This window comes from Trachypithecus francoisi, unplaced genomic scaffold, assembly GCF_009764315.1.
Source record: "Trachypithecus francoisi isolate TF-2019V2 unplaced genomic scaffold, Tfra_2.0 Lachesis_group4, whole genome shotgun sequence".
Taxonomy (NCBI): domain Eukaryota; kingdom Metazoa; phylum Chordata; class Mammalia; order Primates; family Cercopithecidae; genus Trachypithecus; species Trachypithecus francoisi.
The window spans coordinates 3,227,685-3,240,048 of record NW_022681469.1 but is presented as its reverse complement, the minus strand read 5'-3'; positions in this window follow the sequence as shown (position 1 = coordinate 3,240,048).

The window sequence follows — 12,364 nt, the reverse complement described above, 5'->3', positions numbered from 1 at the left end:
ACTGGACCTGGCCAATATTTTCCTTATTTAGTAGCAAATTAACCTTAGCTTGCTGCACATTTTTTACTTTATACACTTTTTAACTTTTTCAAACTTTTTGACTCTTTTATCATAACACTTAGCTGAAAACACACACCGTATTGCTGTACAAAAATATTTACTTTCTTTATATTCTTATTCTGTAGCCCTTTTCTCCTATTAGAAATTATTTATTTATTTGTTTTACTTTTTAAATGTTTTTGTTTCAAACGAAGACACAAACACTCACATTAGCCTAGGCCTATACAGGGTCAGGATTCTTAGTGTCACTGTCTTCCACTTCCACATCCTGTCCCACTGGAAGCTCTTCAGGGGCAGAATGTGGAGCTGTCATCTCCCATGGTAACAACGCCTTCTTCTCAACGCCTCCTGAAGGGAACTGCCTGGGCTGCTTTACAGCTGACCTAGAAGGAACACTTTCTACAATAATGGTAAAACGTCCATGCAGGAGGTTTGTTTACACCAGCATCACTGCAGACACGTGAGTAATGTGTGGCACTGTGATGCTGTGATGGGTGATAGGAGCTTTTCACCCTGTTGAAATCTCATGGGGCCACCATGGGATAGGTGGCCCACTGCAGAGGGAAATGTCATTAGCAGCACATGGCTGTGCGGTGGTTGTTTTGTTGGTCACGTGTTGGGAGGTAGGGGCCAGAGGAAGGAAGGGGTGGGTGTCTGCAGCCTAGAGCACCCAGGACCCCATGGAGAGGCAGGCTAAGAGGGAGCCCCAGGTCCCTGAAAAGTTAGGGGGTGATATGGTTTTTGTTGTGTCCCCACACAAATCTCACCTTGAATTGTAAGAATCCCCACGTGTCAAGGGTGGGGCCAGGTGGAGATAATTGAATCCTGTGGGTGGTTTCCCCCATGCTGTTCTCGTGATAGTGAATAAGTCTCATGAGAGCTGATGGTTTTAAAATGGGAGTTCCCCTGCACACGTTCTCTTGCCTGCCGCCATAGAAGACGTGACTTTGCTCCTGCTTTGCCTTCTACCATGATTGTAGGGCCTCCCCAGCCATGTGGAACTGTGAATCCATTAAACCTTTTTCCTTTATAAATTACCCAGTCTCAGGAATGCGTTTATTAGCAGCACGAGAGCAGACTGATACAGTGGGGAATGCTAGCTACGCCACAATTCTCCATGATTAGACTCCATTCTGAGGCTCCACAATTCTCCATGATTAGACTCCATTCTGATGGAGGGGACAGGCATTTTGGACTTGGAGGTGTAGGGTGTGAGGAATACCTAGAGTAGGAGACGCTCTGCCTCATGTAATGGAACCATTATTGAACTCCATTTAAAAAATTCAATCAAATCTCATGAGAACGCATGATAAAGGTAAAGCCAATGGCACAGCAGTGGGACGTGTGTGGTGAGGAGCCTCCTCCCCAGCCCACCCTACTCCTACTGCCCAGGTTCACTGTGATCTGCCGCTGACCAGGTGGGAGGGGACCCCGTCTCATTTGGTCTGGACATGGAGTGACAGCTGGTAGGCAGCTCCCAGCCTGGCCACCCCCGAGGGGTCCCAGACTCTCCCTAGATGCACCTGGAGTGGGTGTGTGCACTGCAGCACTCATGGTGATTCAGCAGGTGCCAGTTTGCCTGGGGCCTGGGACAGCCCTGAAGAGCAGCATGCTCTCTCCTTGAGCTGACTGTGAGTCACCCAGGCCTCTCTCCTGCCATCTGGCTGAACTTACCCACGGCCATAGGACTTGGCTCGTGTCTGTCCTCTAAGTAACGAGTGACTGTTTGCTAATGGGCCACCACATGCCCCGTGTCAGGCTGAATTTGATTCCTAGATGACCTGAACATCCACCTAGCAGAAGCTGCGCCGGGATGTGCTGGGTGGAAGTAGCGGCAGGCAAGGAGCATGAAACCAGGTCTGCAGCTGGCCTTATGCCAGGGTGGCCAGCAGTCGTGTGGCCAGCAGGGGGGCCTCAGAGAGCAGGCCTGGAGTGGCTGGGAGCTGCCGGTGGCACCAAGGTAGGCAGGCCTGGGGCCACGTGGACATGCAGGAGACGCTTAGGTGTGGGACCCTAAGGAAGCCGGCTCCACTGCCTCCTGTGTTCCCTGGGCCCACTGCACCCCAAGCTGTGGCATGCAGACCCCTGGGAACCCCCTGGGCTTTCCAGCCCTCTGCTTTCAGCCAGGTTTGGCCGATGGGAAGCCCTGGCAGAGAGGAGAGGGGTCAGGCATGTATTGTCCCTGGCTCTCCAACCTTGCCCAGCACTGTCGATTTCTAGGGCTGCCGCTCCCCCCACCCCGGCTCTGGCTGGCTCTGGTTCCCTCTGATTCTCCATTCAGCTGTGCCACTGTGGCAGCGTGTTCTGTTTTTATACCCCGAGTGCTCTACGGCCTGGCTGGTGGTCTTAGACCCTCTTATGCATCCAAAAACAGACACATCATTCGACTCTGGGGGTCCCAAGTGAATCGGGGTCAGGATCAGAACCAGTGGCAGAAGAGCAGCATCCTTGACTATTCAGCGATGAATTCATTTCTTGTCCCCACGGACGGGTTCTCCTCCCACGGCTGCAGAAGGAAGCCCACTTCAGGGACGCCTGCACGTGGGGTCCCGCAGCTGCCGCACGTGGAAGAGAGATGTCCAGGGCTCCTGGAAGGCGGCCCTGTGAGCAGACCTCAGGCAGGTGTTTGGTTTCAGGGACAACTTTGCATCCTTGGTGCCTCAGTCCACGCTGACTGCATAGAAGGTGCCCAGCCCACACTGGTCAGGAGGAAGGAGGGGTCCGGGTGACAGACAGTTGGGATGCAATGAGTCCATGGTGACAGTGGCCCAGGGAGGGGTGTGCTCAGCCCCCCTTCTCCTGTGGACGGCGGCAGACCGTCAGCCTCAAACCTTCCTTGGGTCTGGCCTCAGAGCGGGCTGGATGCTACAAGCACCCCCGTGCCTCTGCAGGCAGTTGAGTCAACAGAGGGGACGATCGCCATAGGGAGTGCCAGTGAAAAGAGCCCCAAAAAAACAAGCGGCTTTCACTTCCCACCAGCCTTTGAAATCGTCACCACTTTGTTCAAACAGCCTTTGAAGCCACTTCTGGGGCCTGGCTTGTCTCTAAATTACCTGTTGTTTTGGTTTCTTGAGGGCTTTTGGCCAGGAGTTGTTCCCTTGAAAATGCAGTGGCTTCTGTAAACATGCTCTCCCTTCCACAGACCCCAACAGACAGTCGCGGCCCTCCCTGTTCTTCTCTGTCCCCTCCCATCCCACCTGGGTACCCCTCCCCCCAGGATGATCTTATTGCTCTATTTCTGAAACCACATACATAACTTTTTCCTTTGAAACTTTCCCTGCTGCTGAAATACAAGAAAAGCAACTTCTGCTCTGCAGGGGCTGGGGTTGCTCGGCCGGCCTCCCACACAGGTGCGTCCGTGTGAGCAATTGCAGCAGAGGCCCTTTGCTGTCCAGCGACACTGCTGGACCCTCTCACCGCTGGGTTGCAAGCAGTCCTAAGTAGGCAGAATCAAGCATCAAGCTCACCTCCCAGGCATCCATGCCGCCCTTCCCTGGCCTTGTCTGAGTGCTGGGGCTGTGGACCTGGCATTCCAGCCCTTGGGGAGGAGGGCGTGCAGGTCTGAGGGGACATCCTGCAGGACTCAGTAAGACTGTTGCAATTGGGAATGAGGGGCCAGGACTCCCGCAGAGTGACAGCCGAAACAAAGGTCCCAGCCCCGGTGGGGCAGCCCTGTTTGGGACAATGTGGCTGGAAGGGGAAGCTAGAGGTCTTGCTAGGCGCTGAGTATTGAGCCAAGATGCTGGTGCTATGCTCTAGTGTGTGAACTCTAGGAAGCCTCTTGTGGGGACTCCTGCCATGTCTTTGTTTATATTGGCTCTTTTAAGGGTAAAATTTATGCAGCAACACATGCCTGCTGAGGAAGTCTTATGTGTCAGCGAGACTCCAGGCACGTGGGGCCCGTCATCGCATAGAGCAGAAAACGCTTCCCTCACAGCACTTGCATTTGACTGAAGCAAAACACTGACTTAGGTGCCATGATGCCGTGGGTGGTCCATACTGGGGAACCAGTGGGTGGGTGAAGGCAGAAGGCACTGCCATGGGCGGCCTTGCTCCCATAGTGCAGACCTGATCCCCACTCAGTGTTTCCACAGGGCTGTCCTGCAGCCCCACAGAACAAAGTGGTAGAGGGAGAGCTGGGCAGGGTGCCTTGTGGAAGACCACCGTGGTAGGAACAGAGGGAGAGACACCTGGGGGTCTTCAGAGCTTGACTTCTCATTCTGAACACTTGAGGAATGTTGCGCTTTTGACCAAAAGAGAGACCACTGGTTTGGGGGCCCCGGGGGCAGAAAGATAATTGGTGGGCATCTGAATCTGTGGTGTCCCTGCAGCATCCGGGCTGGTGACATCACCATTGGATTGGAGCAGGGGAGGGGGCCTGGATAAAAACTGGGAGGGCCACCTGCTTGGAGCTGAGAGAGAGCAGGAAATTGGAGTTCTGCCCCTGTCTCTCCATTCCCTAATTCTCAAACATCCCTCTGTATCCTGATGGGCTTGGCCTCTCCCCTGTCAAACCTTCTCAGAGGAAAAATCTGATTTGTGTTGGGATGGAAGTAAAAGTAGCTGGAAATAAACTGTTAGGCCTATGTCCACCTCAGCCTTCCAGAAGGGTTTGGGTTTGCATGGGGATTAGAGCCTCAGGCAAAGGGGGTTTGCATTCTCAGATGGAATTTAGAGCCCACCCTGCAGCAGATCAAGAAGGGTTTTCTTGGTGCCATGAAACTGAAACATACAGGCTGCCTCCTCCTCCGCCATGACAGAGGTCAGCCCTCTGTCTGAGAAGAAAAGACGGCACATTAGCCTCACTCTAAAATCTTTGCTCTAGAAATGGTCTTTGGCAACTCCACCCACCTTTCAAATTCGTGTCCAGTAAAATTTCATCCTCATTTTCCCTGGCAGGCTTTCCATGTGTTAAAAGTACACATTGTGACTATATTCTTGGGACGAGTCATGGAATTTTCAGGTTGGACTTCACAGAGAGGTCTTCTGGTCCCAGGACTCCATTTTGCAGATGAGGAAACTAAGGCCCAAGGAGGAAAAATGCCATATGGCCTTCGGCATGTCAATTAGCAAAAGGATGAAGGCCACAGTCTTTGGGTTCCTGATTCAAAGCAACTTTAACTTGCGGGAGTTTTGAGACAGAGTCTCACTCTGTTACCCAGGCTGAAGTGTAGTAGCGCCATCTCGGCTCACTGCAGCCTCCACCTCCTGGGTTCAAGCTATTCTCCTGCCTCAGCCTCCCGAGTAGCTGGGATTACAGGCGCCTGCCACCATGTCTGGCTAATTTTTGTATTTTTAGTAGAGACAGGCTTCACTGTGTAGACCAGGCTGGTCTTGTGACCTCAGATCATCTGCCCGCCTTGGCCTCCTAAAGTGCTGGGATTACAGGTGTGAGTCACCACATCTGGCTCACTTTTCTCTTCACTGAGAATTCTAAGGGACAGTCAGAATATTTTAGGACTTTTTTTTTTTTTTTTTTTGAGACAGTCTTGCTCTGTCGCCCTGGTTGGAGTGCAGTGATGTGATCTCAGCTCACTGCAACCTCCACCTCCCAAGTTCAAGTGATTCTCTTTTCTCAGCCTCCTGAGTAGCTAGGATTACAGGCACCCGCCACCATGCCTGACTAATTTTTGCATTTTTAGTAGAGACCATGTTTGCCAGGCTGCTCTCAAACCACTGACCTGAAGTGATTCACCCGCCTAGGACTCCCAAAGTGCTGGGATTACAGGCGTGAGTCACTGCTGCACCCGGCCAACAATCAGGATATTTTGGAGCTCAGTGAGACTTTAGGGATGATTTAGTTTCTGGTGCTTTCTACCAGCACAGTCATCACTACCAGCGCCATCTTACAGATGGGTAAACTGAGGCATGTCAATGTGCTAGCTACTAGAGAACCAGAGACCAAAAGCAAGCATCCTCCTCCTCCACCTGGTGATTTCTGCAGGACAGCATGCCACTGTTTTTGTACAACCTTTTGGGTCTGTTGGTGGGGAAGGGTATTACTGGCCACAGAGCTCCAGGGAAGGTTAGAAAGCCATGTCTTGCCTTGGTGTGTGTGCTTTGTGGCCAGTTGATCCCTTCTGAGTGAATCCTGCATGTCGGTTGTGAGGAGAATGAAAGAGAAGATTCTGGTGCCTTCGAACATCACTTAATAAACGCTTGAGAGACTCTCGTCTTAGCACAAAGCCGGGGGCTCCGTTGCAGACAACCACAAGAAAGGAGCGGCCGGGCCTGCGCTCCCCTTAATTCTGGAGCAAACACAATGGTATTTTTTTAAGGATAATGTACAGGGAGAGACTGTGACTGCTAATTTCTTTTTGGAGACAACCGAGGAAAAAAAAGAATAGCAAAGAATTTATTTTGGCAACAATTCTTGATCTTCTTTTTACAAAGAAAGTTAAAGCCATAATTCCCCCAGGTGCAAATGCTATAGTCTGAAAAACCTTCCTTGAAACATATTAAACCAGAAGCGTAGGTGAGTAAAGAGGAAATCCACCTGGGGCTGTGTCAGATGGCCTTAGGTTTTGTCTTGTTTGAGATGAGAAAACTGAGGATAGTTTCAGAAAAACATTGTTATTTCAAAAATCCAAATTTTGCGCGAACGTGGGAAATGTGTACTGCACATTATCTTTTTGGTAGATCCTGAAAGACATCAGCTTTTTTCTTTTTAACATGCCTTGGGAGAATCCCTGGGGAGGGGGATGAGAGGGGTACAGAGGCCTGGATTCCAGCCTCAGCCCTGCTGTGAAACAGCTCCTTGAGGTGGCAGTGAATTATCTTGGATTGGTCAGTGGCTTTGTTGGGCTTTAGTACAGAGTGATTTGTAAATGACGATACTGCAGAATGTGTCACTGAGAAAAGGCAGGATTCTTCCAGGGAGAGTGCACCCTGGGTCCAGGAGCACCTTCCAAGGGTGCATTTTGAGTCCCAGATGCTTAGGAGGCACCTTCTTTCCTCCAGGCTAGCCACCTTCAGCCCCACTCAATTCTGTAAGTTGGAAGATGGAGTGTAAGGTTAAGCCTCCCTTAGCTAATCTGGCATGCTTTGGATGTAGCGAGCAGTGGCCTTCGCGAATCTCTGGGAGCCCGGCTGATGGCTCAGCCAAGTCTGCAGTGCCCGTCTCAGCTGGACGCTCAGGCCCAGTGCCTCGCACTTTCCTGGAGGAAAAGCTGCTAGAATGCAGGGCTTCTCCCAGCTCCAGCAAGCATGGTTTAATTGGCATCCATCCCAGAATTCTACACATGGAACTGGAAAGTGAACCTGTACCATTCCAATAAGTGTACAACTCCCCTAGGTTTATTCATGTCCTTTATTAAAGAACTTGCGTTTTCATGTATTTTCTAAATACATGTGTTTTTCTAAGGCCTTTAGGAAGGTCCTTAGGATGGCCTTAGTCTACAGACATTCAGAGATGGTTGGTGCATATCTGTTTCTCTCTCTCTCTCCCTCTCTCTCAGCCTCTCTCTCCTTCTTTCCATCATCCCTCATTCATTCACCATTTATGAATCACTCACCATGAAAAGAGAGAGCCTGGGTCCAGAAGGGAGAACAGGTTCGAGCAGGTGGTTTTTTGGATAGGTCCTTACTGAGCACCCTCATCTTCAAGGTCCTGGGCTGAGTGCTGAGGCACAGCGGAGAGATGGATCTGAGCCACAAGGGCTAGCCCAGATTAATGAGCAGCTGCCCCTATAGTAAATGCTATCATCGCAAACGAATTTCAGTCCAGAAATGTTTCCATTTCTGGAAACACATCTGGAGCACATCTGACCAGTGGAGCACATCTGACCAGAGGGAGATTATTTGGGATGGTTCCAAACAATAGGAAGTTGTCCCCGTAACTGAGTGAGAATGGCCCAGGAAGCAAGAAAAAAACCTCCGTTCTGTATAACGTTAGAAAAGACAGTGGAACTCATTCTTCCCTTGGGGAGGACAGAGTTTACTCTGGAGCTCTGGGAATCTGGGGCGGTTCCCAACAACCCCTGGGCAGCCTTGGCCGCACTTGGCATGGGAGACCCAAGACCTGGGGGTGGGCAGGGACAAGTGGAGACTATTTCGTCCAACTCTGCCTTTCTTTACATTTCTGGCTATGCAAGGTAATATGATACAGTTTATTTAGGTTAAGATTCAATATTCTTGGAGATTATTTTGTAAAAATTCAATACTGAGGATAAGATTCTAACATTAAATAAGCAAAATATGACATAACAATATGATATATAATATATAACAAGCATCTAGGTGCTGTCTGGTGTGTGTTTGTACATGTGTGTGTGTCTTTGTGTGTATGTGTGTGTCTGGTGTATGTGTGTGTACGTGTGTGTCTGTGTGGGTATGTTTGTATGTATCTGGTAGGCATGTTTGTGTACATGTTTGTGTGTGTCATGTGCATGTGTGTACATGTGTGTGTCTGCTGCATGTGTGTATGTGTGTATCATGTGTGTGTCTGGTGTGTGTGTCTGTGTGTACATGTGTGCATGTGTATCTGTGTGTGTCTGGTGTGCATGCGTGTGTGTCCAGTGTGCATGTGTACATGTGTGTCTGTATCTGGTGGTACATATGTGTGCCTGTGTGTACATGTGTGTGCATGTGTGTGTCTGTGTCTGTGTGTCTGCTGTACGTGGGTGTGTGTACATGTGTCTGCATGCATGTGTGTCTGGTGTATGTGTGTGTCTGATATATGTGCGTGTGTGTCTGGTGTGTGTGTGTGTGCACGTGTGTGTCTCTGGTGTGTCTGTGTGTCTGCTGTATGTGTGTGTGTACATGTGTGCATGTGTGTGTCTGATGTACATGTGCATGTGTCTAGTATGTGTGTCTGGTGTATGTGTGCATGTGTGTCTGGTGTGTCTGTGTATGTCTGCTGCACATGTGTGTGTACATGTGTGCATGTGTATGTGTCTGGTGTGTGTGTCTGCGTGTGTGTCTGGTGTATGTGTGTGTCTGATGTGTGTGTGTCTTCTGTACGTGAGTGTACGTGTGTGCATGTGTGTGTGTCTGCCACACGTGTGAGTGTGTTGCATGTCTGATGTGTGTCTGGTGTATGCATGTCTATGTGTGTGTGTCTGGTGTACGTGTGTGTGTCTGGTGTGTGTGTCTTGTATGTGTGTGTGTCTGGTGTAAGTGTCTGTGTGTGTGTGTCTGGTGTCTGTGTGTGTGTCTGGTGTATGTGTGTGTGTATATGCATGTTTGTGTCCATGAGGAAATAGGGGATGGGAGTAGCAGACAGTGAAATGGAGGAAAAATCAACTGATCTCCACTTAAGACCCCGAGCTTTCACTTTGGTAAATTCACTTAAGGTCTTTCAATGAAGAGATTATTCTAGATTACTTCAGAGTTCTTTATAACCATCCCATTGAATCTCAGAAGGTTTTGATTGTAAGATGTTTCATTTTTCAAGGTAACACTAAGAGGGAAAAATACTGTCAAACTATTTTGTGTCTTTACTTGTGAGAGGTATTCTGGTTTCAGAGATACCAAAATGTGAAATAATGTGTCTTAGCATTATTGCAATGCAATGTCTAGTATTTTATTATTTGATTTACGCATATATGTGTATGTCTGTACAGATAAATATGCAATGTCATAATCAATTAGTAAGAGAGAGGGGCCTAGAAAGATAGATAGATGATAGATACATACAGAGAGATGGATGGATGGATGGATAGATATACAGATACACAGATAGATAATAGATGGACGAATGAGTGGATGGATGGATTGATGGTTGGATGGAGGGATGGATGCATGGATGGATGGATGGATGGATGGATGGATAGATATACAGATACACTGATAGATAGATAGATAATAGATGGATGGATGGGTAGATGGATGGATTAATGGATGGATGGATGGATATACACATACACTGATAGATAACAGATGGATGGATAAGTGGGTGGATGGATGGATGGATGGATGGATGGGATGGATGGATGGAAAGATAGATGGTTGGATAGGGAGGAGTCCTGTGGCACTTCTGGTGCCAACCTCATTAATTTCCAGCAGATGGTCTATGTAAGGACTGAAATCTGGTCTTTCCAAATATCCTTTCATCAGCTAGAGACTCTAATCTGACCCATCTATGCTTCTCTAACCCATTAGTCATTGATATTTTTAATGCTGTTGTCTTATATGCAGGCTAAACAAGTACTAAACTGTGTGAGTCATTGCAGGGCAACCTGTCTGTGACATTAGACAACTGTTAGGGAGCCGATTTATTACAGACAGAGCACTGTGTCCAGGCCTGGGGAGGCCAGGTCATGGAGAACCTGGAGTGGTCCCTGAAGAGCATGGACTTCAGTGTTTTCAAAACAGAAAGACTGTGCAGATCCTGGCTGTCCAACATTATTCCAGGCTTAGCTCAGCATGGCCTCTCATAGGAGCTTTCTCTGATGCCCTCTTCCCTAAATTAATCTCTTCCTTCTCTGTATTCTGGATCATTTTCTTTGACTTTTGTTATATGTTTCAATATTTACTACATACACCTTGCCTGATAGTAGAGATGGAAAAGCACTGTCTCATTTCTCTCCCATTGTACTAGCTGGCATCATGGACTTCACCTAACCCTCTTCACTTTCCCCTAGAGTTCAGCCTGGTGGTCTGCACACAGTGAGAACCAGGTGAAATAGCTGAACTTAAATACCTGATAAAACAAAGTATAAAATAGTCTTTAACTTCTGATGGCTTAAAATTAAATTATGCAAGGAAAGGGGACACAGGAAAACCTTTAAATAAGGCAATATTTGATAACACCCTGAGTGGCCCGAGCAGCCTCCACTCTGGGATTTAGGAATAGGGAAAGATGGTGCCAGATGGAAAGTCGTGCAGGGATTTGTGGATAGGGTGCATTTTCAGTGCAGTGACTACGTGTGGAGATCTTGAGGGTATTTTATTCTCTTCGCCATTGGTAATCACTTTGTACTAGAGCTCCTTATAAATGAGAATAGTTGATCAAACCATTCCCTGAACGTGTTGGATAACCACCTTCACCAATTGGCGGTTGTGATGTGGCTTTGCTCCACACTTTTGGTAGCAGGGAATGAGCCACAGAAGGAACTGGGATCTTGAAGGGAATTACGGGGACAGCCCTCAGACCCTCCCAGAGTAGTCCCGTAGCAGTGCAGCCAGCTTTGCTGCCTGAGGGCACCGCACACCCTGATGCCCAGGTCAGACTCGTGGTTACTCAAAATCCTAGAAACGGGCCTCTAGGCCTGGTGCCTTGTCTGCCAAGTGGGTTCCAGCGGTTCCCACACATAGAGAATGGGGAGAGAATGTTGATTTCAAGGGACGAGCTTGGAGTAACAGTTGTAAAGCAACAGTGGCTTATTTTCAAACAACCCAAAATTTATATGGTAACAACTCAGTTGTCCGGAGCTCTAGAGAATAAATCCGGACATAGCAGAGACAGAGTTTAGTCCTCTGTTCGTCGTTAAAAAACCCTGAGCATACTAGATGGACATGTTTCTGCTGAGTGTAGAAACCAGAGGACCAACCAGCTCCTTACCCTGGCATCCACTGTAGCAGGAAGCTCGGCCATGGCTTTGAGGGATCCTCTGAGAGTACAGTGTAGAAACATAATTGGTGCAAGCCTGTGACCTGCCCTGTGCTTTGGGGACTGCTCCTTCACGATGCAAACCAGAGCCCGACAGCCACACCAGCCACCACCGGGAGCTGTGGTTTTTGCTTCCTCCATGCTTTCACTGTGCTCTTCTCTGCTTGTTGGAACCATGGCTGTCACCAAGCCACCGGTCCACTTTCTTTCCACTGTGGCCCCCACCTGCTTGAACCACTCCATCAGCATACAGCTGCTAGAAAGATCTTCCACACTGAAGCCACAGAATATCACACTCTTTCTTCGGAACGTCATCTCTGAAATGACAGGTATGCACCGTAGTTTGGTGTGCACAATTCCAAACTGTGCAGAGCTCGTGCCACCCTGTTTCTGTACTTCACCCGCGTCTCTGGGTGAGCTGTTTTTCCTCTCAGGGGACTCCGTGTGGTGCTCCCTCCTCTGTCACGCTCCTCAGACACCCGCAGGTCACCCTGTACATCACACTCACACGTGCCCACATCGCTCAGTCCACGACGGGCGTCGCGAAGGCAGAGCTGGTGTCCTTTCTCCCTCCCCTCAATCCACATCTTTTTATGGAGTCCCTAATTGTGCCAAGCACCGTTGTGGGTACTGGCACCAGAGAGGTGACTTGGAAGACAGGGGTGGCAGTGCCCCCAAGCGTGCCCTTCCCTTCCCTTCCCAGGCCCTTCTCAGGGTGCTCCAGCCCATGAAACAGGAGTGAAAGGCCAGGGT